Genomic DNA, 16,597 nt, shown 5'->3' with positions numbered 1-16,597 from the left:
GGATTGTTTTCTGGGTAATTCACCTTAATATCATGATTCATTAAATCTAGTTGCAGGTATGTGCACTGAAGCTTGCAATCTAGATGTGGTGTGTGTATTGTATCAGGAGGGTGCGAGTTCATAGGGGCAATGTCGGGAACCACGTCACATCATTGTTCGACCTAGACTACATCATTTTTAAAGCATGCGTGTTCGTCAATACAGTTTTAGTCTCCTCCACCTTCGCAACATGGTATGAAGAGTGACTGGAATCACACTGACGACGGAGGAGAATACTAGCTGATCAGATGGTTTAATTTTATCAAGCATAATATAATACCTGAACAATCACCGTCATTTAATTGATTTACTACAGAATATATTGTATGCTCAAAATATAATTTGAAAATTGTAAACCTGTTAACTTATATATTTGTGTACTGAAGTATAATGACACGTGAGTAACACAGGAAACAAAATGACCTCTTATATGGCCGCCTATTGTCTAGACCTAGGCTACATATTCCGGTTTTGTCACATGATTTCAGTTGCCCATCCCGACATTCATTATTCCGATATTCAGATTTTTTGTGTGTCATTGTAAATAATTAGTCCCTGGCTTGGTGGGTGCATGTTCACAGAAATATCTTGGCATTCAATTTTAACACCTTATTGAGATAAGATTTGCCATTTCACTGATAAAAGTGAGATGCTCAGCATGATGGCTATTTCTCTGCACTAACTCTGTATGGCTAAAAAGGCTTTACCAGTTTGCAATGCTTCATACAGAAAGATATATGTACCAGGTCTTTATGGAAGCTAGAATCAGCAATAGAAGCTAATTTGTGCCTTGTATTTGAGTCGAGTTTGGTGAAGTTCAAAATGGTCGTCGTGGTTGAAGCTCACAATTTGACTTTTCCAACTTTGTGAGAACCATGCTGGTTTAAGACATTGTTCGTGTAAGTAAAATAATATTGTTTATAAATTATAAAGTGGAATTTAATGATGAATTAGTTATTCAAAGCCATATTATAACATTTTCATACAAAATAGATTAGCATTTCTTTGCCATAAAATGTTAGTTTTTACTGTCAGATATATCCCCTTTTATTTTTAAGCCGAACAACTACGGCAATTTACTACCAGTGCATATGTCGCCAATACGTACCACTCCTTCGGTCATGTTATGGTACGACCCTTTGTTGTGTAGATCACCGTCCCGCATGCCGTGTACATACTGTGTGTTATGAACATCGTGTATGCGTTCGACTAATAATTCCATCGTAATAATAAAACGCTGGTTCCATTGTTTTATCGATTTTGACAAAACTACAGCACCTAGAGTCTTTGCAGGGTATATTGGTTTAATAAAGTACAATATAATCGTGTAAAAAAATGAATTAAAAAAAACCAGTGAGGGCGTCCTCCTCAGCAAATGTTGTAATATGGCTTTAAAGAAAGCTTTGCTTGTGATAATTCAAATTATTGTTTTGGAGGGAAAATTTAGAAATTGAACATACATGTAATTAAATTGGTACTGAACATATCATTTAATTTTGTGTCGAGATTGACAATAAACAGACATAAACTTCAGGAATTTAAAGTATATCTTGTGGAACTAGCCGTGTGTGAATGTTGTAAAGAAGTTCCATATCTTTCATTAATCAATTAAAGAAAGAATACAGTGGTAAATTTTGTGGCTCATTTGGAAGTATGAAATAGTCTTCCAGATAGAATATTGTGTGAAGTTAATCATATGAACTTGAAATGAGCTTGAAAACAAATCCTAGTCACGGATTCATTAATTGTATTTATACAGCTGGACATGTGTGTGTATACTCTACTCTTGGACTTGGAAGTGGGAACTGTTGTTTTCGTCTACATTCTTCATTCCATGCAACCGTTAGTTGGAACTAGGCATGGCTATGTGTTGTGGCATTGTGAATGGATTCAATGCATTGTAAAACTGCCTGCGCTCGTTGTGATGGAGCTCTAGTCCTCATGTAACGATGATTTAACATATCCTTTCCAAGTGCACTTGGTTGTTTTTTTTTATCGCGAGTAATTAAATTGAGTATACTCATTATTTAGGTTCATCTGACTAGTTGTTATAATTCATATTTAATCAATTTAATCGTTGTCAGTTGTGATTTGTTTTCATGCGCATAATAGAACTGTTTTTGAAGTATAGTACAATCCTTTTGTGTGACATTATTCCTTCTCTTTGTTGTTCACATTATTTGCTGTGTGACTTTTGCTAAGCGTCGGTTGGGATTTTCAGTCCAATCATGACACATATTGCCTCTTTCGCAAAATTGGGCTTTTTTGAAATGTATGTACTTGATGTTTTTTTATAAATACAGGGAAAGAAAATCAAGATTTGTAAACTCCATCTGCTCTATTTTTCACTATTTCACTTGTTTCCGCAATTTACCATCGGGGTACACGCGCGCATCATGTTGCCTAGACATGCAATTTGTTACCGCACAAATACACTACACTTATCTGCATACGCTGCGCATCCTATGGAAGCACCACGGATGCACTGATGTCACAAAAACCTAGCGGTCAAATGGCTCCGTTTTAGCTGATAAAATGTGGATTTTTTCAAGTTTTTTCCCCCGATTTAAATATCAAGATATTATGGATTTCGCCCAAAGTTCTCTAGGGCTGTGGATTTATCCGTTGTTCACATAATGTAAGGTAGAAAAACGAGAACTGACGCATTCTCCTGTGAGCTTCAATCAAAGTGCAAAATGTGACCACTTTAAACTTCAACGGCCATTATTTCGATGTTCATTTTCTCTGTAAAATGATGATTTAGGTACATGATAACTCAATAAACTCAATAACTCAACAGCATATAGATGAGGTGACATGTGTTTACATTTGATACGCCCTCTGTTGGTCTGTGATCAAAACTGTCAGGCACAAAACACTATAGTTTACATGGAAGTAGTTGATTTTTATTCATTAACTTTGGTTTCAAAGCAAATAATACAAAAAATGGTATCAATCTTGTTTATAAATGCATCAAGCTATATACATAATATCACACAAAACTTCAAAGGTTTTTAAAAGTTGAGTTTTAAAGAGATTTATGTGGTCTGTCATAGACACTTCTGTGTTATTTTGCCTGCTTTGAAACAACAGAGGGCGGTCTGAATGTAAACATGTGACATCATAGGTCACCTCATCTATATAGGTAAACAATTATGTTCATCACAAAAAGCAAGGCATCATTTTGTGCAGATAAGTGTTTGTGGATTTTAAAAAGTTCATTTTGATGCCTTATATGGTCAATATCCCAAAAAATAGGGCCAATATGAAAAAAAAATTAATGGTTTTTTGAATGGAGTCTCAAGATTAAGAAGAAAAAAATGATGTACCAAAAAAAAAATGCCAAAAATTGGTGATTTTCTTCATAGTTGTTTTTACACCAAATCTGTATTTATATTCAGATTCCTTGATGTCTTGACGTTAAAAAATATATACGTCTTGCGTGAATAAATACATAGTTTTGGCACTTTTACTACATGCATGTCTTACTCCCCATTCCAGAAAAATACAGAAATAATTTTTTTGGATTAAAAAATTTTATCTTGTTTTGCCAATTCAAACATAGCTAAATCCTAATCCTTTAGTTAATCCTAACTGGCAATGAAAGCAAAATTTAAATTTTTGTTCATTTTTTTGGAGAGAGCCAAAAACATGCGAGTCGTACTTGACTCAAGGCCAAAATCACCTTTTACCCAAATTCACACGAATGTATAACACAAATACACTGTTTGATTAACCCTAACCCTCCTAAATACTACAAAATACTACTTGATATATGCGCTGTTCGTGCATGCATCCCACGTGGTGTGATGACGCAATCGCCCTAAAAGATATATAGGCACGGTTTCGCTGGCCAGCGAAGCCCAAGACCCGTGGCAAAGTGTCGCCGACCGAGTGCTTGGCATGCGAGGGGTCTCGGGTTCGAATCCCACCCAGAGCAAACAACTTCTTTCCTTCTTTTCTCTTTTATTCTTTCCTTCTTTCCCTTCCCGTCGCCAAAAAGCCCTTAGGCGGTTAGGGTTAGGTTACCACTATCGAAACTCAGTATAGACTTCCTTAACCCTAACCCTCCTAAATACTACAAAATACTACGAGATATATGCGCTGTTAGTGCATGCATCCCACGTGGTGTGATGACGCAATCGCCCTAAGTGATATATAGGCACGGTTTCGCTGGCCAGCGAAGCCCAAGACCCTTGGCAAAGTGTCGCCGACCGAGGGCTTGGCATGCGAGGGGTCTCGGGTTCGAATCCCACCCAGAGCAAACAACTTCTTTCCTTCTTTTCTCTCTTTATTCTTTCCTTCTTTCCCTTCCCGTCGCCAAAAAGCCCTTAGGCGGTTAGGGTTAGGCTAACAAAATCTGAGTCTTTAATTGAAAAACAAAATATGATTTGTACCATACCGTAAAACCCCATCTACAAGCATATATAGTGTTTTTTATAAAAGCTTAATTAATTCGAAGCAAGCGTTAATATACCAATATATAGATCGGTCTTAAAATAATACTTGTTTATATATGAAGAGCTTATTTCCAAACCGTGTTAAGTCCACCCACCTTCAAAATTGAGATTTTGATGAAAATGGGTAGTGAGTAACAGTAACTAGGGCTATCCAGCAATGTGTTTGTTTTTTCCCAAAATTAGTCAAGTTCCGAAATATTGACACACAAAGTATCGAATTTTTTCCAAAACGTGTTAAGTCCAATCCAGTTTTGTAGCAAACTGTGTTAAGTCCACTTAACACTGCCCTTGTGGGCAGCTCGTGAGGCAAGTAGCACGCATAAGGCTTCCAATAGTTAATCGCCAAAGTTCTTGTTTGGTCCTGAGACTAGTATACATGAATTTGGTCTGCATAAAAAGTTGTTGTTGTTGTTTTTGTTTTATATTAGTAGGCTTAGTTTGTATGGGATTTCTGAAATATTTGATAGATACCTCCAGAAAGACATGGATAGGGTGGGAAGGGGGAGGGAGAGGCTGTGATGGTAGAATTAATGTTAGAGGATGGTGGTAGAGTTAGTTTTTGATATTATTATTTTGTATGATTATCAAAATGTGCTACTAAATTCAAGGTATAATTTTAAAGCTAAAGGTATAAAAAAACTTAGGACTTAAAAACTTACGACTGTCAATATGGGATTAGGGTGGCAGCATGGGGGAGGGGGAAATATTTGTGATAATGTGATCAAGCAAGTGGATATTTCAGGTCATCACTTATTGTCAGTGAAATGATGTTTATTCAATTCTGAGAAATGCAATTCAACTAAGTTTTGAATTTTGAATTATTTTAAACGTCAAATTTTTGTAAAAAAAGGGCAGTAGGAGGGGGTTCGAGATGCAAGGTGTCTTGTGGCAAAAGTGTGTTGTATAGTAGAGAGAATCACATTTTGTATGTTTTAATAAATTTTTATCTTTTAAGACTAGTTTGAGAAAAATATGGTTAGTTCTGTGTTACAGATACTATGTTTTGTGTCAAAATGTGTTAAGTCCATGCCAGAAATTGCGTGTTGTGTCAAAACGTGTTAAGTCCATGCTATTTTTAAAACAAATTAATTCATTAAAAAAAATCAAAAGTCTCTAGATTTTAACTTAACATGTTTTTATGGTCCTATATATGTCACCTTCACTTCACTGTAATTTTATAGAAATCGAACTTTTTTTCATTGCCATAAAGAAAATTCCTGATTTTCTTCAAAGTGAATCTTGTGGACTTAACACGGTTTGGAAATAAGCTCTTCATATGCTTGGATCCGTAATTTATTTGCTCAAACTCCATAATGGCGACTGGATTAATGTAGCTTTCATCAGAAGCACACTATATGCTTGTAGATGGGGGTTTTACGGTATATGTGTACATCCATATCAAAACGATGCACTTGTCGGCTGCTACATGTGTCTCATTTCACATAATAGCTAGGAATAATATCAGACTCATCTCCGAAGTGGAGGTCACTTCAAATCATCCCAAGTCACATGGTTTAAGAATACATTGATCATTCCTTATATTTGACTTGGGGATGATTTGAAGTGACCTACACTTGATATGCGAGTCTGGTATTGTAGATCTTCTCCGACAACACTGGCAGGCAGTAGTACATTAACTACAAAATATATTTCTGGTTTGCAATTTCCTTTCTTTAATTTGAAGGAATTGGACTGTAAGCATATGTAGAATTATGTTTACATTTTCTTATATACTCAGTAGTGGGAAATCTCAAATTTTAATAGCCAAATGTGATCTTTGAAATTCCCAAGCCTTAATTATAACATTAACCTTTCACATGACATCACTTCCTGAGGAGGGGAATCCTGTGACATCATTTCCTGAGGGGAATCCCATACGATGTCATCTTCACTTTACAATCTCAGGGGGGTTTCTAAATATTCCAAATTAGATATGATTCAGTTTGTTTTTGATCAAGTTGATGCAAGAAAGGGGAATCCCTCAAATGTCTCATGAAATAGATTTTAATTGTAAACAAAGATAAATCATCAAATTAAATTACTCAGGGCACATCACATCGTATTCAGTGACAATCAAGCCCAAAGATTTGAACAAAGACTAATTTCAAGTTATGCATTCTAATTTTTGGAAAACCCATTTTCTGATCTGTTTCTGATCATAACATATAATATAAAATGACATATAATATTAAAATTATGAGCTTACTCTTACCTTATACTCAAGATTTTGAATGCTTAGTAGACTTGTGCCAAGTCTGACAATTCTGTGACTACAATTGTATGAAAACATGCAAAATTGCATGTTTTTGTACCATTTTCTCTCAAATTGCAAAAATATTAAAATTTGACTTTTATTGCCAGTTAGGACTAACTAAAGGATTAGGATTTAACTATGCTTCAATTGGCAAAACAGGATACTAGTACGGTAATATGTTTAATCAACAAAAAAATTAGTGCTGTATTTTTCTGGAATGGGGTGTAGAGTACACAGCCACCTTATGGGTGATTGCTATGTATGTATGATGGATAAGTATGTGTGATGAGATCAAGCAAAATCAGTCAGAAGTTGGAAAAATTGATTTCCAGATATAGACAAACAAAGGAATTAATATTCTTTTTCTTGACTACATGTATTGTTTTGGAAACACTTCAACAACTGCTCATATCTTTGTAACTATAGTACTTTTATAGTGACCTGACACCTCATTATAAGTTTTCAGTCGTTCCATGCCCCATAAGAGGTAAATGGAGTTGCATTCATACAAGCAATAGAAATCGACTGGGCGGCGACAGACCATAATAACAAAACAATATGGTTTTCGTAATCAAATTGGACGCAATAACTTTCAATAAGCCTTTTTATTATGTTTTATTGATATTAGTATTACAAAGACATGTTTGTGTTTTGTTCCTTTGGTGATATATATTTGTATTATATTTACCTGTATTTTAAGCATATACACTCAGGAACATTTATTATAGGCCTATCACATTAAACGGTTATATTTTGGTCATGATGAAATTATTACAGTAAAAGTAGAACACACGTAACACATCATATTTTTAGTTGGCCTTTTGAATCTTCCCACTTTTAAGTATGTTTTCCACATAACCATTCACATGAATCATAATATGGGATATATCCCAACATTCCTTGCCGTAAAAACAACAAAATTGCTTGTTCCAAAGTAAAGACATACAAAATACTTCATGTTCAAAGTTTAATTAAATTCCCACTTTGTCTAAAAAGAAGCTCAATGCTTTAATGAAGTTTTCAGAAGCTATATCCACATGCCCCAATAATATGAGTGGTCTTAGTTATTTACAGATCCACTGCAATGCATGCAGAGATAGCACTTACATGTATTGCTGAGAGGACCCTTGTCCTCATCTGATCACAAATATATCCTACCTATCTCAATATGCAAGAGGTGTCGGGCTAATATAAAAAATACTATAAATATTTGATTTTAATGGGGTTTTCTGCAAAATGTATCTTTGCAAATGCTTTACAATCATGTAGAAAACTGAAAATTGAATATGACTGACTTCAGACTGATTTTGCTTGATCACACCTTTTTGTGAATAAGCTACTTTGAATTGAATTGAATTAGATTGAGTATTCAGTTGATTTGATTATAATGTGCTTGCAGGTAACAGTAAACTAAACTTTACGAATAATATAACCATATTGTCAAAAACAATAATGGAAGTATTTTTGGCCCCCACATATATGTGGGGCTTATGTTATCATCCAGATGGTTGTTTGTTTGTTCCCTTGTTTGTTTGTTTCTTTCTTTGTTTCTTTGTTTGTTTGTCCGGGTGGAAGCAAATTCATTAATCCACTCTCCAGCTTAAACGCTATCACCGATCAACTTCATTATTATGTTTTCAGGGTTATTAGGAGTTAAGAAAACCTAATAATGATAATATTGGATGGCTTATTTCGCATGGTACCATAACATATCGGATTTGTCATACAAATATCGAACTCGCCGTTGGCTCGTCCGATATTTTTATGACTCATCCGATATGTTATGGTATCATGCTCAGCCATCCAATATTATATCAAACTTGGTACGGAGGTAGGGTATGGTGGCCTCATGTGCTGTATAGTTTTGTGTTGCATTATTTGCATATTTATGAATATTAATGAGCTCATTAGCATATTTTGCCTACATTGTCCTCAATCCACTCTGCAGCACAAACGCAATCACAGATCAATTTCAAACTTGGTACGGTGATAGTATATGGTTGCCTCATGTGCTGTATACTTTTGTGTCGCATTATTTGCATATTTATGAATATTAATGAGCTCATTAACATATTTTGCCAACATTATCGTTAATCTACTCTGCAGCTTAAATGCAACCACCGATTAACTTCAAACTTGCTACGGTGATAGTCTATGGTGGCCTCACGTGCTGTATACTTTTGTGTCAAGTTATTTGCATATTTATGAATATTAATGAGCTTATTTGCATATTTGGCCTACATTGTCATTAATCCACTCTGCAGCTTTAACGCAATCACAGATCAACTTCAAACTTGGTACGGTGATAGGATATGGTGGCCTGATGTGCTGAATAGTTTTGTGTCATTTTATTTGCATATTTATGAATATTAATGAGCTCATTTGCATATTTTGCCTTCATTTCCATTAATCCACTCTCCAGCTTAAACGCAATCACCGATCAACTTCAAACTTGGTATTGTGATAGTATATGGTGGCCTCATGTGGTGTATAGTTTTGTGGGGGCCACCTTAATTACGAACCGCGTAATTCTAGTTAATAGATCTAACCCAATGCTCCTTAAAGGGTATCTCCGACAATCACAACATTTAAATATGCCTCATATGTTAGAAAATTAATTATCAAGCACGAATCACATGGTTTTATTTTAAACAAACTCATATTGACCATAAAAACAGCCGTCTCTCAATATGCGATATTCAAAATTCCTGGGCGCTGAGATTGTCGAGTGCAATGACGTCCCAGTAATACAATGAAGGCCATGCGCATATTGTTTTTTTTGGTGGGCGAGCCCTCCGGGGTAAAAGCAGGGGGCAGCCAAAACGAATCTGATTCAATGCAAAGGTACAGTTTGAATGTATGAATGCAGTGCGGTACATTCAAAAATTGTTTGAACCAATTGTTATGGTAGTTAATCCTGTTACAACATCACTTCTATGGCCAATTGCTACACAAAATAAATCACAGGAACAAAATGTATGATTTAATTGAATCCTGTCTTCTTTATTTATATGTCTCATGTTGAAAGAAATTCCAGAAATTAATAGTAGGCTGAAAACCACAGCCTTCTTTCTTGTTTTCAATGTGAACAATTAAAGGTGGGTGACCTGAATGACGGCCTCATTCCCTTACTTTACCCCCCATCAAATGCAGATTTTTATATCATATTTTTCTCATTAACATATTGAAATTAGGTGTACCAAATCGGTATATAGCCGAAGAAATCATAAAAAACTGTCTTAACTGTGGTATTCTATATTTGAGATTTAAAGCCATAATGTACGATCTTAAAGGCTTGTGTAGGGGTTTTTTTCAAATTTTTTTTTCAAATTTTTTGGGAGGGGGGAGGGGGTGTCCTTATTGTTTTGATCTTTGGTGGGACTGTCCTAGAGGTGCTTTGCACCTGTTAGTCCTTGCCTTTCATGGGTGCAAAATTTTATCTGCTTCTTTTTTTTTAAATGTACTTTTGAATGTTCATGTGCAATATATTTTGATGTTATATTATAATTATTGTATATACCAGTGATAAAGTGTAATAAATAAAATAAATAATATGAAATTGGTTAATTGTTTTTGCATATTTGTAATGTTTACACATGTCTCAACTTGCACCTATTAAAAGGAATCTGCCACATTTGTTGTCTTTGTAGGTCAACAGAGCAAAGTTCGACATATTATCATAATTTAGAACTGCATGTTAAATGGCCAAAAGAACCAATGGGGTTTCTTTCACTTTACCTTGTTATTTCAACTTAAAATTGTCAGCAACTCTGCCCGGCAGTTATTACTAATATTATTTCAACATTTTGAATAAAAAATAAAAAAATAAATATTCGGCGGAAATCATACATTAGGCTTAAATTTGACAGTTTTTTGATGATATCTTCAGAAATACACCCGATTTGGAACTCCTAATTTCAATATGTTGATGAGAAAAATAGGATCTCTCATTTCATATCAATTCATTACACAAATATCATTAATAAAAACACTGTCATGATTATCACGCTGTATAAATGTCAGTAATACCATAAGGAATTAGTCCCATTTACAAAAAACATTTGCGTGTTCTGTTTGCATGAATGCTTGAAAGATCGAGACCACATTCTATGTTATACATCAATTTAACAGAATTCCATTTTCCAAATGAATACCTGAGTGGAAGAAGGGCCCAACTCCAATTTTTTTAAAAGTGAGTTAGACCCAGCATTTTATTGCCAGCAGACTGTTCTTCCTTGTGTTTGAAAGATGAGCAACAATCCACATTCTAAATAGTCTTCCTCATACACTTAATCATGGTTTTTATGGAAGAAAGGCCCAACTCCATGGAGTTGGGCCCTTCTTCCATAAATATTAGGTTATAGAGAAAATTTGCTCATCCATGAAATCTGCTTTGCACTACAACAAACTTCCTTGCTAACATATAAAATGCTTCTACTTGTGCAATTAATGGATAATGTCCACATTTCTGTAGCTATCTGCTTACGGAACTGGCACCTGCAGTATATTAGTGGAAGAAGGGCCCAACTCCAGCTCGTATTAAGACCTGTACCATTGCCATGGAAACATCAAATATGATTTCGAATGTATGTAGTACTGTATGTACACAAATCTTGTATATTAATATTCAAGAAACCTAGATATGCCTGTTTTACTCTTGGTTCTCTATTGGTTTCAAATTATATGGCAGTTGTAAAGAATGAATGTATTTTATTTTCTGTAAAGCTAGATTAAATTTAAAAACAATGTACTAAAGCAAACTCAGTTTTGCAAACTCGTACTGCGTACACACATAATCACATCTTGGAATTTCCCAATTGCACCATTGGTAATACATTTACGTAAAAAAGCAAATACCATATTGTCTGTGATAAATCCCTTAACTCTAAAAAATGCCACCCCCTATATTTTTTCCATGAAAGAGTAACTGAATTGCAGATATTTCCATGCTTAATTATGTGAGTAAGCTTAGAATTGGAATTGCTGGATATCACAAGTGCAAAATGGGATGGACAAAACCTACTCAAACTTTCACTTCATCCCGTTTGTTGCCTAATTATATCATTACTTTCATTTAAAGAATTAATACCGTAACGACTCAGGTATAAGCCCACCCTCTATATGGCAGATTTCACTTCAAAAATGGGGGTGGACTTATAACTTGGTAAGGGCTAGTATGTGGATGAATTTAAAAATAATAACAATCATCCCCCATTTGTATATGCCCAATGTACCAGTAATTTCTATCATCTATGTCAATATCTTAAAATTATAAGTGTGGAATGTTAATTATCCACTATTATCTTTTTATATTTGTTCTTAAATATGAGAGTAAAGCAATGATTTAAGAACTTGGCCAAAATTTAGTACTGGGCTTATGCCTGAGTGCACCCTTGTTCCCAGAATGTTTTGAAAAATAGGGGTGGGCTTATAGCCGAAGGTGGGCTTATACCTGGGTGGATACAGTAATGAAATCATATTTTTCAATGAAAATTCATTTTATATGTTTGTTGTCATAAATGTTCAGTATTTACTATCAATAATCAGTGTTGACATCGCTACCGGTTGAAACCTGGTTAGGAACAAGACTGTATTTTCTTGGTCTGATGGTTAAGTTTACAGTTACATAGCGATTTTCATTACAAATAATTTGCCTTCAATAACGCCACCCTTTTGAAAAATTGCACACCCCCAGCTGGGGCATTTATTACAGACAATACGGTATGAAAGAACAATGCACATTATATTTTCACTATATACCTCAAGTCAACACAACAGTATTTTGTTTCTGGTACCACTGTATTCAAAATAAATATAACATTTTATAAAAGAGATAAAGCAATTTTTGCTCTATGCATGATGTATCAAGCTGGCAGTCAAGTCCATGTTCTTTGGTTGAATTCTGTGGTTTTTCCTTAATCATGCATTTTGAGTACAGTGTTATCAAAAGCAAAAAATAACCTTCTTTGGTAGCTCATTTAACAAAGAACTATATACCTTTACTTCCCACCAATTTATATAAATAAGTACATACATTTGAATACAATTTACATATTTGTTATAAGCTGCTCTGTATATATAAACAGGAAGTATTTCCCATGGAAACTTCACATATGTGAATGTGATATGTGGGCCATGATATAATTATGCAGTTTAGCCTGTATCAACCCATAAACAGGTCCCAGGGAAAGTTAATTACCCCTCATGTGATATGTGGACCATGATATAAATTATGCAGTTTAGCCTGTATCAACCCATAAACAGGTCCCAGGGAAAGTTAATTACCCCTCATGTGATATGTGGGCCATGATATAAATTATGCAGTTTAGCCTGTATCAACCCATAAACAGGTCCCAGGGAAAGTTAATTACCCCTCATGTGATATGTGGGCCATGATATAATTATGCAGTTTAGCCTGTATCAACCCATAAACAGGTCCCAGGGAAAGTTAATTACCCCTCATGTGATATGTGGGCCATGATATAATTATGCAGTTTAGCCTGTATCAACCCATAAACAGGTCCCAGGGAAAGTTAATTACCCCTCATGTGATATGTGGGCCATGATATAATTATGCAGTTTAGCCTGTATCAACCCATAAACAGGTCCCAGGGAAACTTAATTACCCCTCATGTGATATGTGGGCCATGATATAATTATGCAGTTTAGCCTGCATCAGTGTATAAACAGGGTATTTCCAACCTGGAAACTTTAAGTCATGTTGTAACATTTCCATAAAAAATAAGATTAGTATTTCATTTCAATAAAATGTTAACTTTTACTGTCAGAAATGTCCCCTTTCAATTTTGAGCTGAACAACTGAGGTAAAGCAAAGAAAATTAGAACTTGCTACCAGTCCCATTGTTGCCAATGTGTGTCTCTCCGTCGGTCGTGCTATGGTACGTTCCTTTGATGTGTGTGTGACTGTCCCGCATGCCATGTATGTACTTTGTTATCAACATCGTGTATGCATTTGACTAATATTTCCATCACAGTAATTAAATCTCGGATTGTGACTAAACTACAGCACCTAGAGCCTTGATTCTTACAGGGTATGTTAGTTTAATAAAGTATTATAATCGTGTAAAAACAGAATTTTGAAAAATATTAAGGGCGTCCTCCTCAGCAAATGTTACAATATGGCTTTAGTTTCCTCACATGTGATATGTGCACCATGATATAATTATGAAGTTTAGCCTGCATCAATGTAATTCCATAATTATGATCTAATTTCACACTTCCTTTGAAAAAAAAACTCTCGCTCCTTGCTCAGCCCATGGTGGCCACGTTGGATTTGCAAGTGAGGGAATCTACGAGGGGGTATCAAAAAGTTTTAGAAATCGCCCAGAAGTGAAAGAGCCATATCAATGAAATTTTGTCAGTGCGATAATCACTGGTACTTATGTACATTATGGTCCAAAAATGGTCTCATAGCTATGTTTACTTTTTTTACAGGTGGGACTAGATGCCAATAACCCGCTGCCCCAGTTACTGCGCATAAACTGCAAGATTGAGAAAATTGAGGCAAGCAGCATTATTAAGATCCTGCTTTTGAAGGGTTGCAGTGCCTAGAAAATTGATGATGAAATGAAAGTTATCTTCGGTGGTGATTGTGATATGTCACTGTCGCTTTTTGGAAAAGGAATTTTTATTTCATCACAGATTTTCTGGGCATTGTAGCCTTTAAAATGGAACTTAATCATGCTGCATGCCTCAATTTTCTACATTTTGCTGGTTATGCGGTTGCCGGTTACATAGTAGTGACATCTAGCTCCTGTTAAAAAAAAGTAAACATACTTATGAGACCATTTTTGCAACATAGTGTACATAAGGACCAGTGAATGCACTGACAATGGCGATTTCTGGGCGATTTCTAAAACTTTTGATACCCCAATACTACAATTACTTCATAAACACATTTCAAAAGATAATTCTTCACAAACAGTTTTTAAATTCACCTTTGCTGCACATCCAAGATGGCCACTCATATACCCATGGGTTATGTGGAGCAAGTGTTAAAACTACCAAGTGGAACAATGTTCCCGCATGTGGATAAAGCTTCTTTTTTCATTTTTTCCACCACATATTCTTAGAAAGATATGTATTTAGAATATGTAATATTATTGGGGATAGCTGCTCTAAACTTTGAGAAATTAACCTTCAAAATTGGGTTAAAGTTCTTTTTGGATCACCCTGTATTTCAAGTAGCTGGTATTTTCACTGTAAAAGATTTGCCTAATGGGGTAAATTTTATGTGCAAATAGAGAACTCCCTCCTCTTAAATCCCAATTAGAATTGAGGTTCCGTGCCATATTTGTTGGTGATGATTTAACAGGAGGGCACTTTTAGGTAGTACCAGTACCTAAAATTCAGCTTTTGTCAAGGGAACCCATAGCGCATTAGGCGAACCTTTACGGTAATTTAATTATCTATAAGATTTTCATATAGAAATTTGAGGAAATTTCCCCATTAACGGGTTACATTTATTCACTTTAGTTCATACCATTTCAAATGTATTCAACCTAATTAGCACCCACAACAGATATTTCTGGTGACAACTGTCTAAGCGACACATTTTAATTATGTACATTCCATCAAATGTCTAAATGAATTTTTTTAAACCTTCCAGTTTAGGATCAGAGTTCTTGGGTCTTTTTGCACAGTAAAATTGTGAGTGATCCCATATTTGTCAAATTTTGGGGTCCACCTGAACCCTATAATTTGAGACCAAAACTTGATAACCATGTAAGAATTTGTGCTTACAGACCAAATAAGCAATTCTGGGACCACATAGTTTTCAACTGGACCCCATCATTTTTGGACTTAGCTGGAACCCAGAATAGGATAAATGATGATTTTTACTTCATAAACAGCGCCTGTACTTTCAATTCCCATTTTGCCACTTTCATCTAATAATTTCATAAGCACCCTCTAACAATGACTGACTTTAAATGCCCAGGGCACTAAAGTTTGTTCAGCTTATAATTGGCGAAAACAATAAGACTCATAACAAAATTGATATAGAATGGCGTGCATGCAGTTGGGGCAGCGCTTACGCTAGTTGTGCATTGTTTAATGAGTAACTGCAGGCCTAGGGCACACACTTATGTGAATTTACACAAGTGTGAGTGGGACTTTATTAATGCACACAGTAACAAAAACTGAATAATTTTCGCCTATTTTAAGCCAAACAACTTTAAGTAGGTTGAATACAGTAATATCACATCCCTAGTTTACATTTAAAACATATCAAAATCACTTGACATACATGTATAATATTAAATATGAAATTCAGTTTATCCATGGAAAATTCCATTCCATCTGAGTACTCTGTTAGGTGGGATAGTCCTGTTCCCAAGATGTAGTGCTTACAAAATATTGCACAATTTTCATCATATGACTAACTGTAAGAAGATTAGGCCTACACACATTTCCCCAATGGGCTATTCTATACTAAAATCCAGGTACAATTATGGAATACCCTCCGCGCTGTCTGTTGGTTCTCTTAGTTACAACAAGCCGAACGAGGCATCATACATACCCTTACGGTTCTCTCCTAATCGTACCAAAATCCATACAGCCCATATGGAAGACATGACCTTAATCTCCCACACAGGGGATGTAGGTTTCAAATGGAGTCACCCATTCAGGTAACCCCATTTGAAATTCACACTCCCTGTGTGAAAGATTAAGGTTATGTCTATTATGGGGTGAAGGATTTCACCCGGAATAGTCTAATAATTAATGCACTTACAATGTATTCCATACTGTTTTACTGTCAGAGGTCAGAGAAGACTGAATTAAATGTACATGCATCCCAAGCAATGCAATAGCAGTATCTGCA

Source organism: Amphiura filiformis, chromosome 18 (genome assembly GCF_039555335.1).
Source record: "Amphiura filiformis chromosome 18, Afil_fr2py, whole genome shotgun sequence".
Lineage (NCBI taxonomy): Eukaryota > Metazoa > Echinodermata > Ophiuroidea > Amphilepidida > Amphiuridae > Amphiura > Amphiura filiformis.
Note: the sequence above shows the minus strand (reverse complement) of the source record.